Here is a 22,073-nt window from a genome sequence, read left to right as displayed (position 1 = left end):
TATGCAGTAAAACCAAGCTTCTGAACACTCAATAAAACTCATTAGGCTATTTTGTAAGACCAGAAGTGCTAGCCTTTATGTCCTGGCTTAATTCTCCTTCAAGGATCCTCAATTCGTCCTTAATTTCTCCCTGAATTCAGTTTGTAAAGTATTGTAATTTGTTGCTTTTTCATCTGATCTGCTGTGTAAAAGAACAGTTGACAAATGGCTGTTGTGCATCACCCAGGCGGTTGCTGTATTTTAGTGGTAGATGGAGTGAAATAGTAAAGTGGTCCCTCTCCTATACTGTACGTGAAGGCCTTTAGGATCCTGTGGGATGAAATGCAAGTGATTCATTAATTCTGTTTTTTGCTCCATCAGATCTCTCAGTTGCATAGTTGGCTAAATTATTTAATGAAGTGCATTCTTCAAACCAAGCACCAAGGTGTCTTATGTAGATTCCTTTGCCTTTAATGAAGTAAATGTTTTGAGTGATCCACTATAAAAGATCTTAACAAAATGTTATGGCACAAGAAAATAATCAGATTAATTGTTTAATTCCTTACTTGGGTTGGAATGAAAAAATGCTAAACCAGGGGCAGTCAATCTCAGCATTTCCCTTCTATTCCTTTGCTCCAGCTAATCCTTAATTATCAAACTGATCTTCTGCACCTTTGATGATTTAGCAATTAAGGATCAGCTCAGTAATTCATTTACTAAAAGGTACAAAGAATTATAGAATTGCTGAAAAAGTACCCAAAGCTTGCACATGTAATTCAGTATGCTTGACCCTTTGCATATCAGCTAAGTGTTCTAGAGTGACTGGACTTGTAGAGTGAAGAATCTGGAATAAATGCTTTTAACAATTTATCTCCTAAAGGTCAAGCTGCATATTCTTTGCCTCTCAGCAGGAAACACATAGCAACCGCTGTCCGTTCATGATTTCACATAATATATATGTGATAATATATATGGCAAAGTGCCACATAAGGAGGTCTTTTCTGTTAGACCAGCATAAGAACAGAAAGGACTGAGTCGACAGTTAGCAAGTCATATGATGTATGTGCTAATACTTTGTTTGTTACACTGTATAAAAAGACTAACTTTATAACCTTTTCAGTGAGACTGGCTTTGGTAAGCTACTCTCCCGCTTGCAAGCGTAATAAACGACTCTTCTTTCACCAACAGCAGGACTCTGTCATTTCATACGACACTACAAGAGTAAGATTAGATTGATGTACTGTACACTACTGAGGCTGCTGCCCAGGGCTCTCAGGACAAATTCAAACTTCCTGTGCCAAGATGCCCACCTTCTGGTGAAGCGGCTCTGAAATGCGGGTCGGGTTTTGAGAGGTGGCTGAGATAGTGATATGAGTTCAAGGTAAAACTGCATGGCACTGGGGTGGCCATTGCCAGAGGAAGTTACTAATCATTGCAAGATAGTATTATCTTTGCCAGGAAGAACAGCTAATATACAGTATTTGAAAGTATGTGTGTATGCAAGTGTTGACTTGCACATTAATGCAGATACTTAAAGCTGCCTTTCTTCATTGCTACAAACTGCTAACTGGCATTAAAACATAAACATTGTGGGCCCTTGTGATACCATGGGAAAAATGACTTTATTACAGTGATTTACCAGTTGGTATAAATCTTGTGTAATCAGGAGTGTGCAAGAAAGTCTTCTTAATTTTATTTGCCTTGAGAGACCCATCAGTGGGGAAGATGATTGTAGAGTTTTACAGCCTGCCAATTGGTGTTCCTATATATTTTACAATTAACAAAGCATCATTTCACTTCCCTTTCAATTCTGCTTGTTAAACTAGGAGAAGGCATAGAAGCAGTAGCAAAATGTATGGAGCAAATTAACTATTTTACTATGACTCTTGAGGAATCCAGTGCAATTGTGTCATCTTGTACACAGCTGGCTGTTATATACTTAATTACTGTACCTATAAAATCTATTCTGCAAAGAATGTCTTATCAGATAGTCGAAATACCTGATCAATCTTTGACTTTAGAAATTATTTAATATATACAATTTTCTCCTTTCAAAGAAAATCAGAGAGTACATAACCTCAATAGAGTAAGATGAGATTGATCTTTTGGTATATTATTATGATGTGTTGCTTTGAAAAAGAATGGATTTCTATATTTAAAATCAAACTAATACACATCCAATACATGTGCTGATCATTTAAGTTCTAAAAAGGATGGTAATTCCTGATTCTGGTCTCGCTTAATGGGATGAAACCATGTATCACATAAAAAAAGCTACACTGAACAGAGAGCGTAGGGCACCTTGTTATAAAATAACATAAATTCAGGACAGAACAGAAAAATTCAGTCTTTTGCGTTACATGTTAGTGCTGATAACTATATTCAAGTTCCACAGACCTGTATCAATCCTTTTACCAGTAAGCAAATACAAAGCAGCACGTTCTGTAGTAATACAGAGATCCTCATCAAGCTGTTGCTTTTCATATAAATATTTCTGATACCGTATGTGGATATTTCACATCTGTATTCAGTATAAGTTCCTGTTCTGAAGCTCTAAGGCTTGGATACAACTTGTATACAAAGATGGAATTTAATAAATACATTTTATGATTGAAGTTATTTATTGTTTGAATCTGACACAATGTTTGTTTCCAATAAAGGGCTGTTTACGTTTTCTCTCAATTCAAGAAGACCTCAGTTAATAATAGAAAAACAATAAAATCAGGTTTAGTATAGCTCTTATATATATATAATCTTATAGTATATATGTATGTAAATTGTTTTGGTCTACAATCTTCAGACCACCAATATTATTACACAACAAGCTATTGAACCGAGAAAGTTTCAAAAAAAGTGAACTGATGGTTACAAGGAGACAAAGGTGAACATCCATTCCCCTTTCTGCTCTTTTTAATCAGATTTCAGAAGTACTGTTTCTGATATGGTAGTCATGGTGAGGCAGTGTTGTTTGTATGTTCTCCTGGTGCTTGGGTGAGTTTCCTCCGGGTGCCCCATTTCCTGCCAACAGTCCAAAAACGTTTTGGCTTCGGGTAAAATTAGCTCTAGGTGTGAGAGTGTGCTTGTGTTTGTGTGTGTGCCCTGTGATGGACTGCTGTCCCATCAGGGTGTACCCTGCTTTGCGCGTGTTGCTTGCTGGGATGGGCTCTGGCTCCCCCATGACCCAGGATGTTTCTGATATTACTATTGGCCTGATATTGCAAATGAAAAGCAGTTCTAATTGATAGATAATCACAGATCATTAACTACCCTGCTATGCAGTAAATAACACAGACCTTCAGGTACTGTATTCTCCTCTTTCTTAATGGCTGAAAAGTTCAGAATGTAATTTTACTTTGGTCCAAGGTCTGGTTTCAATAGCTCTGCTTTATGGCTTAACTCTGAAAACTTGTGCTCAACTGGAAGTTTATCAGTTCTGAAATCTTGAAACGTGGCATTCTTTCATCTTTTGGTGCTCACTTGTATTCACTAAAAGCACATCCTGTAGGCTTGCTATTGTTAAGAGCCTGAAGGCCTTTCTTTGAACATTCTGTTCATTAAAAACATACAGTACAGTGGTTAAGGGGGGTTGTGGAATAAGGAGTACTTTCTGAAAACCCAAACATATATTTTATTGCCTTATCTTTGAATTTGCAAGCTCAGCATTTTCAGTCCCATTAAGCAGCTGAGCACTGGCAAATATGAATTTCTCCTTACCTCTTGTGCTTAGACTGAGCTCCAGTAAGTGCTATATGTAACTCGTCAATGCATCAACACCCTTGCAATCTTCTCCTTTGCATTCTTCATAAACTTTACTGTCTGGGAGCTTTTAGTGTCGCCATTTAACACAGAAAATTTCCCCTGCCTTGTGCATTAATGTTTCAGTAATAGCCGTTTTTATTCTTTTTTGTAATGAAAGGAGCTTAATTGTACCAAATTGGAATCTGGAAGCATACAGCATTTGTCCCCACAGAATTCCAACAAAAGAAGCAATGATAAAAAAGCATTAGCTTCACATGCTGCATTTCTGTGTAGACAATTGGAGTGTGATTTTATCCACGAGCTTTAAAAAAAGCAGCAAGACTCTATAGTTTAAACATGTTAAAACTGGTCAAGGACTGAGTATTAAATAAAAACTGTACTTTCTAAACTGACCTCAGGAATGTATAATACTAGATTAGCATCATTTAAATATGTTACCTGTATTATAATTGTCACATAAGCGTCTAAACTACACCATGTAATAGTATGGGGCTTAGACAATGCACAATGGGAAATCTTGCTTAATCTAAGAAACATTTAATTACACTGATATACAGTATGTATAAAAGGAATTTTAAAACCTCTTTCAGGAGAAGACCATAGTCTTGGCAGTAGAATTATGTCAACCTTAATCTTAAGTGGCCTACTGCTTTAGCTAATTTAAATGCCATGACAGAACAGTATTTTTTCACATTCAAATTAAACCAGACTGAAAATGTGTTTCATGTTGCTGCATGTCAGTCTATTAACTGTAGCCAACAAAGAAATACAGATGCAGTATGTTTAATATATGCACACTGTAGTTGCATGATTTTTAGTAACTGGCAAGGCATGAGATTGTTAATACAGTACAAAATGCGAACAACTTCAGTGGCTCTGGTATGTCTTCCATTTTTGCTTATTCGAATGCTTCCACATAATTTTCTCTAAAAAAATGTATGATTCAGGACAGATAGTTCACATGACATAATTATTATCAGGATTTTAATTCACATCTCCCCACAATCCACATCATACCTTCAGATCCTGTAATTCAGCTCTGCATTTGTCAGACACTGCATTGCTGTGTCTTATTGTTTTACCACATACTATAGATAGCATTTTTATAACAGACATTTGGGAGGAAGATTAGGTCCTAATCTAGGCTGTCTTATTTACTGTTTTGATCATCACTTTCTCTCCTCACATTACCCCACCCGCACCCTTATAGCAACTCCCTAGTTCTTTCCTCACCATACTGAGGGAGTTCGGACAGCCTTATCCTCACAGCTAAGCCACCATCCCCCCAGCTAGGCAGGTCACACCAAATACCCTCTACACTATTCTTCCTTCACATTCATGAGGATCTAAGCACACTGCTGGAAATAAGGTTTCAGACTGAAGACAAAGCTCAGCCTCACCTGATTACATCACCGGATAGCTTGCTCGCCTATCCCAGCATTCCTTATTTTGCCTACCTTCCTTCTTCCCATCATTGAACTTGTGGAGCAGCTTGAGTCATTCCCCCTGGTGTGGGAGGATGGGGGTAAAGGGGGTGGGGGGGTGGGTTCTTTTGTTATTCTCATCTTCATGACCAGCCTATCTCTCCCTCAGCCACACAATACCCGTTCTGTACAAAATGTCTCTTTGTGGCCAAGTCGCACAGCCTCATAGGGTTTTGTCCCAAACTATTGAATTACATTGTATAGAAAACTGCACTTCCGTTTATTCCACTCTGGGTATGTAATGTTTATTCCGATTCTTTCATTTTCTAGCTCCGCTGATACCTGTGTTTCCATTCACGTTGACTTGAATAAAGTGTCAGCTAAATAAATTCATGATTACGGCTTAGAAAAGGGCTATTCAATCACTCACAATTCTGCACCATGTGTTTTATGTTTGTTTAAATAATAATTTTCCTCAGATTTACGCCACCTGGAGTTTTAATAGTAAATAAAAAAAAACTGTCTAGCCTGGCACAGCCCCTTGCCAATGTCAGCCTAGTCCCTTTCCACTTCCTAATCTCTCATAATTCCCATTATGTTGAGTATTATTTCTTAAATAATAATAAGTTAAAAATGTTATCTTGCTGAGCACATTATTTTTCCTTCCTCTTGCATAAAAAAAATCCAATTTGATCTTTTATTGTCATGTTGCCAGTGAACGAATTGCGGTTTTCTTCGGCGGTGAACATTTTAATCCAAATTGCCACTGGCAGTGAAATAATTGGGTCACAGAAAGGTTAAAACACATACTGGAGTATGTTTTCTCTAATTACGAGAAGGCTGTCTTACTGAGAAGCAATATATTCATTTTTTTCTCTTTCTGCTGTGTAGCTTATTTTAGTCTCTTAAAAAAAGAAAGTAGTGACGGGCCAAGCTTCAAGAGACTGTCAGGTCATCCTGCTTGTCATCAATAAAATGTCTCAATGGTTTAAACTGATATGTTTGCAATGTAAGTCATTCTTTTTCATCTCTTCCCAGGGTAGCGTTTGGGCTCTTGTAGCATCTGTTAGAGCACCGCTGCCCTAATGCCTTGTTTGGAAGGTGGTGTTATGAACTGTGCAAGGTATCATAGAAGGGTAACAGTTTTGTTTTCACCATCACGAATGCACAGTATCTGTTTTTTTCACAACCATTTTGGTATTAAAATGAATAAAAATGATTAGGGAAGAATTATCCCATGATCTAAGGAATCATGGTATAATCTTCTGTACAGTAGTGGGAGGAGTTGACCATGTGTTATACTCTTGCAAGTATTTGGGGGACTTTATATTGTTTTAATTGTAAGTGATAGCAAAAAAGGTTAGATAGACGGAAATTAATTAAATAGTAAATTAAGAATTAAAGAGTATCAGTTCTGAGGCCATGCCTACAACACTAAGTCCTCTCAAATTGCTTCAGCCATTGACTAATTTATTTCAGTAACCTAAAATGTGTTTTTAGCTCGTGAAAAGTTGAATGGGATTCATTACTAGTACCAATGCCTGTACAAATGAGTGAATTGTAGAAACTGACATCTCATTCGGGTACAGTATGTTTGTTGATATGTGATAAGTTGAACAAGATAAACAAATGTCAGGATTTTTCAGTTCCCGCCCATGACTATTCACCATGCACTGGTCACTTATTATGAGCTTTGTAGTCAGAAATATGGGAGTAAAGAGCAAACCTGAGGCGAGGCCAGGTCTTGTTCTGTATGCCATTGTTGTCAGAAGAAATGTACTGTACTGCACTTTAGCCTGGGTGCAGAAAAAAAAGGTCTAAGCCAGCAAGCAGATCGGTTACAGGCACCAATTAGCACCAGTGATTAAAGGCCCAGTTGGAATGGAAATCAGAAGACACAGGGGTCCCCCAGGATCAGAGCTGTAAAATACTGGTATGCAGTATGTGAACCAGGTTCACTGACAGGGTAGGCATTCAATTCTGCACAGATGTTGTTTTTTTTTTTTTTGGGGGGGGACAAATCAGTTTAAGTTCCATTGGATTTTTTAATCATTTTATTAAGAAAAGAAACCATAGACTTTCACAGCTCATTTCGCAGCAGGTGCTCAGGGGCATGTGCTCAATGCAGTCCCTCACTTGCAGTGTTATTAATCTTGCATTACAGCTACAAAATAAAACCAATTAAGCTGACCGAAAACAGCGTACTGACTTCCACAGCCTCTTTGAAGATTTTTTTCTACCCAGTGTTGTTCTCTAAGATTTCCATTATGATACTTTACAGTGCTCTACAACTTTTATTTCTAAACCTTTTTTTTTCCTATTGCAGGCATCCTTAGGTGCTTTAGAATACAATATTGTAAATAGAAGAAATTCTTAAGATTAAAAGCACAAAAATAGGAATAGCAAATACCAATGGCAGAGTGTAATACTTAGTCAGGGCTAGCCGAATTCAATAACAACAGTGTAATTTACACCCAACTGTTTCTGTCCTATTAGAAACACAGCAGGGTTTGGCCAGGAATAGTTTTCAGCTATCAGTGCTGTCTTACATTTTTAAAGAAGTTTCATTTGTTAAGTTTTAAAGAATGTGAAACATATAGTAATAGTAGGAGTGAATTGTGAATATTGTTTAACATCATGGTCCCTAAAGCTTGTAGTCAGTGTTTTTGCAATGTTTCTATATTAGAGTATACCCAATGTGTTTCAGATGTCATGGTGTCACAGCAATTTTAATACACTAATGTGGAGATGTGAATTTATGACATTTTTGATACTTTGTTTTTCTTAAACATCCATAACTTAAAATGACACTAATATGCCTAATGCTACTTCATCATTACAATCTGGTAGATACAGTATCAGTGATCTGTCTTTTGTGGTTGTCCACTCATGGACTAAGTGAATTAATTTATCATACTGTAGTCTATTCCTGTTTTCCTCTTGAAGTGTGCATTTTGAATTGTTGGTTCAAGCTAAAAAGGCTGGTATTTACCACTGAGATTAGCGGCAGTATTTGCATTCTTGTCAATGCAAGAATTGCATTGTCAGAAATCCAGTCAACTTTTCCACTTTATTTTTTGTATTGCATTGCCTTTCATGGCCATTGATGATAATTTGAGAGACATTATGTTAAGAAACTGATAGTAAAAGTGTTCTCTTTTTGTCAGCACACTAATCTGAATTGAAAGAAAAATCTTCTTGCTTGCGTCAAAAATGTTGTGTTATTGACTGTTAGACTCATGAAGATTGACAGTATCCAAATGTGTGTATAAGATGCAAAACAGTGGAACCTGTCAGGAATGCATTTTTTAGAATGTAGTTATAAAACACCCATGAACCATACTGTATATCATTAGAAAGTAGAGTAGAGGAATATTGTCCATATAATGATCACTTATCTCTTTGTAGAATTCCATAAATTCTGTATACTGTACATGCCGCTGTGCTGCTGGGAAGGAGTTTTGCATTAATCATTTATACTTAGACTGTTCCATAAACATTTTCTGTGTGTGAAACCTAAAAATCGATGTAGCTATTATTGGATGATTATTATTCATCTCTGTTTCAGATTTTGATGTCTTTAACAAGTTATTTTATCTTTATAATAACTAAGGCTACTAAACAAAATAATATATCTGATAACAGTTTATTTTACAATTCAGTGTTTTACTGTCACTGCGATGCTGTTTTTTCCTCAAACCTTTAAAAAATGAACTTGTTTTCTGTCAAATAGTCTGCCAGTTCAGCCCCAGGATTTGCAAGATACTCCAAACATGTACAGTACCTGTTGCAGGTAGACCAAGATGTTACAGTATGATAGGAGGCTGCAGAAGCTCATTTTCAGGTTTTGAATTTCATTTGCCGTTGCTGTTGTGCAGTAGGTACAAGAAAAGACATCTGACAACATCCAGAGAAATGGATAGCTTTGAAAGCAGGAAAAATATGCAGTAGCAAGAGCCTTCAAACTGTTCATATTGTTCTTCAGTCTTTGTATAATATCTATATATTTTGCATGTATTTATATCCACAGAACTCATGAATACATAATTAAAGTAATGCATCAGCCTTCTTAAAATGTCTTCATCTTGTCCTTTAAATTCCAATGGGATTTCACTCTTTTCTCTCCTGTGTTATTGTAACTCTAGTTACTGAAGCACTTGCAATGCAGTTGCCAGATACAAACTTTAGGAGATTAAAGTGGATCTAAAATGGAGTTTTAAGCAGTGTTACGTCAAACTAGTGTGACCCATGTTCAGTTGGGAGCTGTCTGGATGATTGAAGCTAATGAACTTCTGATGATTGCTTATGGGCTATTAGATTGACCTTCAACTTTTAATGCTCCACAGTGTCTCTTCAATCTGTGAAAAGGTCGGACTGCTAAGTTTGCAGTTCCTGACCTTTAATATTTAAGAGCATTTTTTTGTGTATTCGCTACTTATAGAAACCTTGATTCCCTTTACAACACCATTTGTATGTCACAATAATGGGTAGAAATAGCCTAACAATTGAACTAGATAGAGTCAGGTTTATATATAGAATAGTGATCTGGAAAGAGAATCTGCATGATATTAATACCTTATTAGCTTCCATAATAATAATAATAATAATAATAATAATAATAATAATAATAATAATAATTATTATTATTATTATTATTATTATTATTATTATTATGAAATTTAAGCACAATCTAATATTATTTTTATATCATTCCATGTTAGAATCATTCTAGATTTCCCTGTTTAACACTTTCTTGTTTCCTAAAATATTCTACTCAGGGTCACCCTCATTAATTATGAAACAGTGAAATAGTAAACAACCAACTAACAAGTGAAAGAGTTAAAGGCCAAGTTCTATTTTTCGGTCTTCTTAGCTTGATGATCTTTGTCACAAACGCAGGATGTCACAATTAAGTTGTGTTTGGAAACGATGAAATTTGTGGGGCTGCTGGAGTCAAGCTGAACTTATCATAAGCTGCAGTGTTGCTAGGAGGCAGGGTAGCTCCTAAGGTAATGAACTCCCATGTAAACTGGCACAATCAATTTACCACATGACAGAACCCTTTTGTTTGATATTTTTTATCACACAGAAAACTGAAATTGCCATCCAAAATGTGAAACATGGAAGCTAAGCTAAGTAACTTTAATGCACAAAACATCACAATATCCTACTGTAATATTGTAAGAAAGTTATCACACTAAAGATCTCCTGCACAGTTCCTCAACAAATATTAAAATATTTGATCATACAATCATTTGTCTCTAATATAATATCAATCAACCTGACACCTGAAGAAGGCTCCACGGCCGAAACGTTGTGTTCTCTTTCTTCTTTTTTTCAGCATGGAATAAACCTATTACTTGTTCCTTTGCAGCCTACGCATGCTGACGCAGCTACCCACCTGCATTATATCATTGTTTAGTTTAACTTAATTTAACTAATTAAGGTCTAGCTGAATTATCTGAATAACCTAATCTAATTTAAGTGACAAACTAAATGAGTCTGTATGTTCTTATATTAGAGCTTTAGTAACAGTTAAGAATGATTTATGTACAGAAGATTTTGTTTCAGTGGAAACATTTTTGGATTAAGGTGAACCTCTTTCATGGTGAGTGGGGCCCATGTTAAATCTGGCCTGTGTCTAAATAACTGGCATTCTCTACTATCTGAGGCCATCAGAGCAGGGTAAAGCCTGGTATTGAGTAGAGAAGGAGTGTACATCATTGAGCAATGATGAAGCAAGAATTTACATCTTTCCGGGATTAATTTCATGTTGTTTGGTGTGTTTTACAGAGGGGAGAAACATACAGTTAAAATCTTTGGATTTATACTGTAAGTCATGGCACATGGTGGATAGATGTAAGTTAATTCATCATTTCTTGTAAAAATATGTGTAGCTGGTTTAAGTATAATGCTACCAATTTAGATAACCTTACTAATCATTGTAGAGCTAGACTGCTTCAGTAATTTATTTTCTTCTTGATTTCTAAAATTGATTCCTTAACTTTCATGTCCCAATATTAGTAATTTGAATACCGTTCTTCATTTGATCATAATTTGTCTGATATTATGATTTAAACGATTTCCTTTGGGAAGAGACTATTGAAACTGGATTCATCACAGAAGCCCAAACTTATCCAATTTCAGTGCGGTGTGAAAACAATTGGAAATGCTGTTTGCACATATATTTTCAGAGAATAAAGAAGACTGCTAAAAGGGCTGTAGTTTCTGCATGCAAGGGAAATTAATCTGGATCTACTCCAGATACCACAGGATACAGCAAAAAATAATTTATTTACAATAAGACAGTGAATAGGGAATACATTCACATTCATTTTCTTTAAAATCATCTTGTTTCACACGTGGGTTGCCTTGAGAAAAAATGTGGAAAAACTGCCTTGAAAATGCATTAATGGTTACTCAGGGATGTAATTGACACCCTTTCAAATGAATGATGAACACCTGCTCTTTCTCCTAAGGGTTCAGAATCACACTGGTCTCCCTTATCCACATTTACACGTTAAGCTTTGGCAGCAGCAAAAATGGTAAAGCACAGAGTTAGCCCAGAGGCACTGAAATGCAAGAAATCACTGTTCACCAAAACTCAATGGAATTGAACCTTTAACAGAGTCCACTGCAGGCTGATGCTCTGATGCCTTAAGGGTCAAGTACCCTTTAAAGTTTTATATTCAGTGTCTTGCTTTTCTTCCTATACAGTAATTAAACATCATCTAACTGAGAAACACATTATCTTACCCTTCCTTGGCTTATTGAGTGCTTATATATATTTTAAAATGCATTCCTACAGCCTGAGGAGATGAGAACATAATATAGCCAGCTTCAGATCTGCATACCTGACATCAGCAGGAGATTATTCCTACTTAAACTGATTAAGTTGTCATTTCTGACATGGGATTACATTGGATTCCCTATTGTTTTAGCTGGTTTAAGCACACATACTGTAGATTGCACACAGAAATGTAAACTCTGAATTGAGTTTACAAAATAGTTGACAAAAAATGCCAATAGTTAAGGTGAAGCAGAGTAGGTTTTTTTTTCATTTGTGCTGATAATTTGCAGTTGAAGCAAACTGAATTTTAAAAATAGCAGATTGCTAGTGCTTTCCTTAGAAAATATCAACTGAAGCTAATTTTCTTTTAATCCTTTATACCCTTTGAATGCATTGTATCTTTCTTCACCCACCAATAAGCTGTTCTGCCATAATATGTTAACATTGATATTGTGGGAAATGAAGAGAAAGAGGTACTGTACAACATAGCCCTCCTGGTAATAAAACAATACAGCAATAGAAATTAGCATAATCAAAAGGCTTTTTCTTCAGATGTCATTTGGAAGTAGAACTCTCCCTTAATAGATGTCCCCCTAGATTCATTTTAAATTCAATTCTACTGTAAACCTTCTAATTACAAGTATTTATCTTAAACAGTGGCGTGTTTTATGTTAGCAAACAAAATATTGACAATGTTCAACATTGGCCTGAAACGTTTAATTAAAGACTCTGGCTGACCGCAAACAAACACATTCACAAGCAGGGAGATGCAAGAACTTTGCAACTAATTAGTCCTTCAGAATAAAGCAGTAGAACTGTGAATGCTCATTTGTAATTGTCCATAGCATGGTACAACATTGATGATTGTTTAAATATGTACATTAATTGAAGCACACATCATATGAAATACAGTAAAAGAATGTCCCTGTGCTTCGGTCAATAACTGTTAAACCATAACCTACAGTATAAAGTTAGAACATGACTGAATTTTTTCCAGATGCAAAGGATAAATATGTACAATCTTTTGTACCAGATATGTTTGTCTCCATGTATAATCAAACCAAGAATCACAGGAGTCAGGGTCTATCTGGGGAAAACAGAGTGGAAGGCAGGGCCACTGTATACCCGGTATGGAAAGCCAGTGCAAAATTAATTTTATGTTTTAAATTTCTTTCTTTTACAAATCCAGAATACCCATATTACAATGTATATGTGTGTTTATGAATAAAACATGAATTGGGAAAGATGGATTTTTGAAAGTCTATGGAAAAGGATAATCTCCAGGGGCACATTTATCATTATTTTAAGGCTCTAGCATACTGAAGCACACCCACATCGCCAGCTGTAAGGGTGTAATAGAGTTAAATAAAGAAACACAAGCAGATTGTGCCTGTTTGCATGACACAGCGCTCCCAAAGTACATGTCTTCACTAAAATGATCTGACAAGCCCAACTCCAGAAATCCCCAGTCACAGAATATGTGAAGCAGAAAGGTGTGTGAGGTAGGAAGCATTTAGCTGCATGCAGAGCAGTGGCAATCTCACTAAACATTTCCAGATCACCTCCTGAATGCAGGATTAAGATGCAGCTGGCCATCCTAGAATCGGCAATCTCTATGTACAAGCAGAAATGGAAAAGCATTCTTGTACTTGCTACAGTAAGTGTGGTAATGGCACTTGCACTGAAATATTTAATAGGCTTTCCTGTTTTGAATAAGTAACCTTCCTCTTTCATAGCAAATTGAACGGGACAATATGATCCTAGTCGATACCACAAAAACTAAATTGGTGACCCAACATACAACTTCAGAAAGAACGGACACCTGCTGTAGCTTTGACAATTCGCAAAAGGTTTAAGCTGTACATTATGCAATCTCGTTAGCTCCAGTAAACCTGTGGAGATTTAGCAAACTTTTGAAGAGCCGGAGTTGGGTGACTACTGTAAGTACATCACTTTTTGACAGGGAATCAGTTTAATTCAGTTTGTTTTTTTTTTTTTTTGTTGTGTACTGTTGATAAGTGATAAGGGGGAGGGGAACCTGTTATCCTTTGCAAATCTAATCTAATCTGCATTTTCTGAAAATCAGAAAGTCAATCTAAGGATTAGAATAAACTGGATGTTCTACTTCTAAATTTATGAGTTGCTTTCAGCCATGCTTCACCCTGGAAGACTTCTCTTTAAAAGAATTTCATATCATTGTGAAATTTAATTTTGATAATTTAATAATGCACTTTTAATCTACAATTAAACTGAATTAGCGCTGTGCCTGGATTTTCCTTCACTGACTTTTTATTTTTACTTATAATGCCCATAAAGTAATTCAACACACAAACCTATTCCTGTATCTTTTTTTATTTATTTTATTCTTATTGTGTTACTGTATGTTACCAAATGCCAAGTCCCTCTTTATCTATGCTTTTGCTTTTAATAACTACTGTTGTTACCAGTAATTTTTTTGTCTTTATAATAACAAATTGGGGAAATTTGATTCTGGTAATTTTATGCATTGCAGAAGACAATTGTAGAATTTTTAGTATTGAAATTAATTCAAGTAAAAATATTTTCCACCATCGTTGGTCAGCTGAGGCTTATAGCTGGCTTTCTGATGGAAACTGAAGACAACATTCTGGATGTATACACAACATTCACAGATATAAATGTTCTGTTTTTAATGATTTGTGTGCAGAATTGGCTTTGCCAATCCTTAGTCGGTGTGTCAAATGAGATATCAGGATTTAAATTCCAAAAACACTTAAACCTCATCAGTTCACCACCCAACATTATTCAAACTGAATGGCCCATTAAACTGGCCATTGGTAAAATGTTTAGAGTAGATACCAAGTCTGAAGGACATTTTCACATTCCAGTTCTGTGCCTTTGAGTACCTAAAAGCTGTTATCACACAGGATTCTTACCAACTCACTTCTTAAACATACTGATTAATCTAGAGCTGTGTGCATTAGGAATGCTTCTATTGTTGAATGCACCGCAGGCCTTGTTAATTAAAAAAAATGTAGAAGCAATTTATTGTAATCATTACTTTAGAACCCCAGTTTTAGCTGTATACTGTGTATATTATTTTGATGTGTTACATAACTGGAAGGAAAAAATAAATATCTATAAGCAGATGTACTAGGATAAGCACAGTGAAAATGGATGTATATATAGAGATATTTATGTGTTTTTTTGTTTTTAGGAAAGACAGCATGGGATAGCTTTGGCACAATGTATTCCACCTGTAATTACTGACATTTATTTTCTGTTCAGGATGCATGCACCTTGTTAATGTGGCTGTCATCTCACTCCATTCTGGATGAATGAGATTTAAAGAGAAACAAGTTTGTTTGCTAAGATGCTGGATTGAATCCAAATTACATTAAGATGTAATTTAATCAAAAAATATTTAGTATTATACCTTCAAAATTAGAAAACAAAGCACATCAGCTGAAAGAAAATCATCAAGCCCAACCTCTCACAAGCACATATTAACCTCACTCTTGTGTTTTTTTAAAAAACTGAGGTTTTAATCAAATATAACATACTGCATTATTTCCATTAATTAACATTTAGACTAAAGTTATAAAATGAGTTTGTGTTTATTGAAATTAGGTACTATTATGTCATCCATTTAGCTTCTTGTGAACTGAACATATCTTGTCTGGTTCACAATGTTTATTAATGCTGCATGATAGCACGGTACAGTATAAACAGTACTACTATACATAAGTTAACACAAGATAATTTCCTTAAATCAGGTTGTGTGGTCTATACTGAATAACAGCAGTCCTGCTGAGGTAGTCCTTTCTCCCCTTTCTGACTGGTCTTTGTAAAGACACATTTACTGAAAAAAGATACATAACTGATTCAACACATGTCATGCACAACTGCAAATATATAATATTAAGATTGACAATTGTACTTATAAAATAAATCACAATTGTTTTCTGTGTGAAGAGTTGTCAATATACAGTATTTAGAGGTATACAGTATACAATTAATCTAAGATGGCTATTGTTTCTCCCTTAATAATCTTAAAAATGTATTAAAATACCATTCTGTCACAGAAATATGTTCAATTGTGCAAAATGTATAGGAATAAAACATTTGATAAATAAGTGAAGGTACATACTGTAATAAGGTAACTCTTCATACAGAGATTTCCAGAATACAATGTATTACTTTCAGGTGCTTCAAGCATAAACATCCAGTAAAAGCTATTGCTTTAAGTAATATGTTTGGAGAACAGCTCAAAGCCCATTGATTCGTGATTGGTTACACAATGCATAATTGCTAAGTCCAATTAAAAATGCTATGCTCTAACTGCAGATGCAGATGTTTATTCTCTTGCTCTTTTTAGATTGGCACGCTGAGCTTCGTGCTATGGCAGCCTAGTGGCATAGCAGTTCTAGCTAATGTCATCCAAAGCTTATTATTGCACCAGCATCTGCAACCAAGCACATCCTGCATTTATCTAAAAAACAAAAGGCGTATTTCATTCACTGGTCTCTGTGGTCATCTACCACTGTAGTGCTTCTCTTCTGTCTGCTGCTGTGTTATTTTAGGCACTTCCTTTTTGTTGCTAGGTACTTAATGGTACACAGCTTCCTACTGAGATGCATACAGTAAAAAAAAAAAACTGTAATAAAACACTGCCTGCATTAGTGAATAATACCAAACCTGTTGTCACTGACCTAAAGAAGAAAGGTCACCCCCATGAAGTAAGAACCCCATGCCTTCAGGGCTGAAATTTTTGTTTTGTTCCATAACCATCTGTTATTTCAGACACAAAAATGCAGACAAAATGAAATCTAATAATTTGTGTGTTTGTGACAAAATTAAAAGATTACCAGACAAGTAGTGATGCCTGCTGTCTGATGAGACCATTGTTAATCAGTAATAAACGTTTACACGGATGACTTGAGTTTTATGAAGAGGTGCGCAACTTTTTCATTATCGTTTATATGCTTCAGTAATACAACAGCATTAATTTTGTTACGTACAATCATAGGCCTCTTAATATTCCACACAACACAAGCCCCTAGCCCGTTGAGGAATGTTCTATTTCATAAACAATTAATAGGCAAATCTGGCAATATCAGAGCCATAAAGTACTGCCTTTCATGAATAATGCACACTGGAGAGACATGAACTCCATTTGAATGCAGCTTGAGTGATTTTCCATGCACCTGTCAGCTCAAGTTTAAAATAGTTCTTGGGATGAGGAATATTTTTTATGACAGTTAAGATATGACAAAGTAGGCAGACCATTTTAATGGCTCCTATCTTTTTTTTCCCTACCAGAAGTGATGCTGCTGACGTACTGTAAATACTCTTCTAAAGCTATCTGCTGGTTCTCTTCATAGTGTTTAGATGGCTCTTAACTAAAGAAAACAGAACCAGCTGAATTATGTCCAGGTCCACAGAACAGATAAGATCTTTTCTTACTTTAAGATCACACACTGGAAGAAACCTTAAAAATATATTTTTGTGTGTGTGGAATTGCTGGAAATCTGCTACAACAGATAAACAGGAAAGGGCAGTGCCAAATGTGTTATGGCACAATAAAACTATTTTGAGATGGTAATTCTGGATGAAGACTAGTCAAATAAGAAACATAAAACTTAGGATACACTAATAAACGCAAACATATTCCCTCATTGTCTCATTGGAAATTGAAGATATTTTGAAACTGAAACAGCATGGATATGCTATAGGTTAATGATTCATTCATCCATTCCTCTATCAGGTGAGGGTCTATGGGAAGTATAATATACAGAGAATTGTACAACTGTCTGACAAAAAAAGAATAATGTAAATTAACATTTTGTGAACAAACAATACAAATTAATCCACATTATTAATTTGAAAAGCTTTTTTGAGATACACTTGTGAATGATGGCAATCAGAGCTTAAATATCAGTTACAGGAATCTAAAATGTATTTGGCTTCTTCTCAAACTAAAGTGTAATCTGGATTCTTTTTAAATGAGGATTTTGTGATAGACTATTTATTCAACAATAACTGCATTGTAGAATTGTGAGTTTTGTGTTGTCAACAATAATTAGTACAGTCCAGGCAGCATTGTTTTATGCTTTCGGCAGGCCAAAAGCAACCCCCCCAAAAAAAAAAAAAAAAGCACCTACACACCACTTGGCCCATGCATGGCCTTTTATATCAAATAAAACTCGTTAAAACCATGTGAGAATGTGAATTCCTAACCCCTTACAAATTAAGTCATTATTACATAATTTGTTCCCACTGTGGCTATTTACAAGAAATTAAGAGGTTGTACAGCAGACACAAGTTAAGCTGCAATGACAACAGTTTGTTTCACCTGCCCTTCTACAGCTACAGATGTCCTCTTGAAAATTAAGTAAATAAAAAAGAGTATGTTAGTGAAGATCAAAAATATTTTTTCAACCACTAATGGTGATGCAATGATTAGCGTTACTGCCTTGCACAGCTGGGTTTAAATTCCCGGGGTGCTATCTGCATGGAGTTTGTATGTTTTCCCCATGCTTGTGTAGGCTTCCTCTGGGTGCTGTGATTTCCTACAGTCCAAAGACATACTGATAGGTTAATAGGCTTCTAGAATCATTGGTCCCAGTTTGAGTGTGTGTGCCCTGCGATGGACTGGCGTCTTGCATACGGTGTATTCTGTCTTGCTCCTGTTGCCTGCCTGGATAGACTCCAGAACCCTCCTGACCCTGTATTGGATAAAGTGGTTAGAAATTGGATGGATGGGTGATATAATAGTCTTGAATTACTGACTAAGTACTGTTATCCCGGAGGTAGAAAAAAGCTGAATTTTGTGACTATTTGAAGTATGTTTTGCATAGACAATTTTATCGTGAACATTTGTTTTCACAGTCTCTAAAATATACTGAGTTGAGAATCATTGTGGCAGGATTTTCCTTCAAATTAAAACTGACATGTCCATAGACATACCATTTCAGAGACGAGTCGAGAAACCGGTACAGCTTGCGTTATTGAATTATACAACAAGACCACAGGGAATGCGCATGTATAGCTCATCGAGTGCTGCATTATGAATGTGTTCTGCATGTTATATTTCATGATATAGAAATTCTCAAATTTAATTTTTAAGTAAGTTCTACCTTACTGTTTTGCTTTTATAATATACAAAATGTAGATTATGAATGGCATCACTTTAAAAGATGGGAAGGCTTGGTACTTGTTGTGCTCTACATCTGGCTAGACCCTAAATGTTGTCAAATTGTCCACTCATATTCAACTCTTACCTGCGCTGTATCCCCTTCCAAACAGTATGTGGCTACAATGTGACAGATAGTTACTGAGCAGGTGACCATGCTGCCTAAAAACTCAAATTTTGGGAAAGAGTTGATATCAGATGGGGGCTATGATGATATCGGTCTTTACTTGGGAGCCTGGAGATGCTGCTTTAATATCAATAATATGCCATTCACTGGTGATTTCTAAAAACAGCATTTTATAATCTGAGTATAACTATATATAATTATGATTATATGTAACTGTAAACTGATATCCTACTGTTTCTCAACACTTTTTCTCTTAAGAATGTATACAGATTTTGTCATCTCAATGGAGATTAAGTAAGAACATAAAGTACAAAGCCAGATTTCCAATTGATTCAGGGTAGCCAAGAATGATTACTTAAAACACCTAACTATATAATTTTCTAATCCCTTTGGTTAATAATTGAACTTATTAAACTCTCTGTGCTAATTGTGTTTGTTCCCTTTGCACAACAGCAGTTATAGCTTTCCATGATTAAAATATACACAGTTCATCCATCATTCATCGTTATCACCGACAACCTGTGATTCATATGTGAGAAATTATCAATCGTTGTGAAATTTAAATTGTTGTGGCCTAGACATTTAAAATGATAATTTAGCTAAAATTGGCTAAAGTACAGTATAGTAGGGTGTTTAGTTTTTTTTATTGTAGTGTGAAATAAAAAATCATGTGACCGGCCAAAAGAATATTGTTTTTCTGTATGTTTCTAAAACTCTGCTAAGCTGCTAGAATTTCCTTAGAAAGGATCAGGGTACAGTTTTCTAGTTTTGTAGCTTTTGTTATTTAGATAATACAGCAGGTAAAAGAAGTCAAATGACAGTCCATGTGACTTCAGTTCTAAAACATTCCTAGCTGGTACTACTAGAGTTTTACAATGAGTCATCCAGAGGAGAACTGAGCTAAATCTTGGAGTTGTTAGTGTGAGTGAGCCCAGACTGTGACTGCTTTAAACACTGCTTTATCGTGAGGACAGAATGTAATATCAGAATATCAGGGAGCAGGAGGGGATTTACTCTATGTTGTTAAAGAGAAGGCGTCTGTGAAAAGATTAAAAACTGCAAGACAAGTCTGATCTAAAAGACGAAGGCTTCTTTTTTTGTAATTATTCCATATGATATTTTAATAAACTTATTTATTCTGCTACTTCATCGTGAATCCTTTCTTGCTCAGAAACATCATTGTTGACATTATCAATATGTAAATGGGTAAATTTCCTTTGGGTCAAGGTATCACAGACTTCTTAAGTGACGGGAGAGAAATGGGGATGTAAATACACCCAAACCTCATTTTCTTTTATTTCATTTTTGTTCGGGAATTTAAAATGAAGTATATCCATTTCATATTACAGACATATTGCAGAACAAATAAAACATGTTTATACCGTGTGGTGTGTTGTGTTTAAAAAACTGAAAGGTGACAAATTTAATTAATAGAGATCGAAGTCTCACTAACTGATTATGCTTGAAGGCAGAGAGCCTGATCTCTGCTGATTACTAAGAGATACTGCAACACTTGGTTTATCGCTTTAGTGCTCCCATTGTGTGAAGTCGTGTTTATAGATAGCATTTAAGTGTGGACAAACCCCTCTTTCTGCGGTACCTCTTCTTGTGATGAATGATTTTGGATTTCACACTTTTCATCCTTCTGCCAAGTCATTGATTGAGCATCAGCCGCTCCTTGTAATGAGTTCGTGGGCCGCATCTGATGAGCCTGCGACGTGGCTGCACATGAGGAGACAGCCATCCATATTGTCCAGGCAAGCCGGTGTCATTCATTGTGTTTCTATCAGAAGCCGCCATAAGAGATCTTTAATGGTATGTGCTTGACAGATATCGCCAGTCTGAAGTGTAATAAAGTGTGATGGGCTATCATGAGTATTTAAGTTGGGTTTAGCATTCGGTTTAATACTTTTGAGTTTCCATTCTTTGAAGAAGCCAGGAGTGTCCCACATGTGGATCATGGGAAGGCAAAATCAAACTGGGCTTCCGTGGAATTTTACTATTAATACGATCTCATAGATGTAAGTTAAGGTTTCCTTTTGTTTCCTCGGAGTCTGAGAATTGTCTTCTTGCACTGTTTGCTTTTTGAGCAACTTCAACAGATCACGTGCTGGACTGTGATACAGTGTCAGCCTATTCATGTTATATTCTTGGCTAATGCTATTAATGATGCTTTGCTATAAAAGAAATAAAAATAATGCAGAAAATCTATCAGTTTTTAATAAACAACATTATTGTTTGGCTAACTATTTTATATACATACTGTATATTGTCTACATACTGTATAAGAAGATTTCTCTTCACAGTCATTGCCATTTTTACTTCTATTGTGTCTTTTTCCCATATGGATTTTAGTAGATACAGTACTAAAGTACTTCACCACTTTTCATTTTATGCCTTTGTCTAGTTCTGTTATTATTATCAATTGCTGCAAAGTATGATTGATTATATACAGTATACAGTATGTGTTTTCTAAGTGCACTTTAAAAATGAAAAGAACTATAATAGAAACAATCTAGCATCTTTAATTACTTACATAATAAAATGAAATGCCTTACTAACACAAATATTTGTATTTGTATTATCTATAGACCTGTTAATAAGCCACTTTAAATTTTGATGTACTGTATACATTAAAAAATAATCAACATCAATGACTATCCACTGATTAATGCAAATATCCCAAAAATGATGGTCTGTTCAAGCCTCCTGAATGGCTTCACCAGTAAAAGGCACTCATCTGAGTGCATAGTGAGCTCTGAGCTCCATGAATCATGGGTAATGTCACTAGCTGGTTGTAACAAGAATTCTAGTGTATAA

General features: G+C 35.6%; 1 protein-coding gene across 5 annotated transcripts in view; it reads left to right on the top strand.

The window, feature by feature from the left end:
• The window catches only part of schip1 (schwannomin interacting protein 1), a 253,101-nt gene that overhangs the window by 102,822 nt on the left and 128,206 nt on the right, over nt 1–22,073 (top strand). The gene's annotated exons all lie outside the window — the stretch shown is intronic.

This window comes from Lepisosteus oculatus, chromosome 13 (genome assembly GCF_040954835.1).
Source record: "Lepisosteus oculatus isolate fLepOcu1 chromosome 13, fLepOcu1.hap2, whole genome shotgun sequence".
NCBI classification, from domain to species: Eukaryota; Metazoa; Chordata; class Actinopteri; order Semionotiformes; family Lepisosteidae; genus Lepisosteus; species Lepisosteus oculatus.
This window is presented reverse-complemented; position numbering and strand designations above follow the sequence as displayed.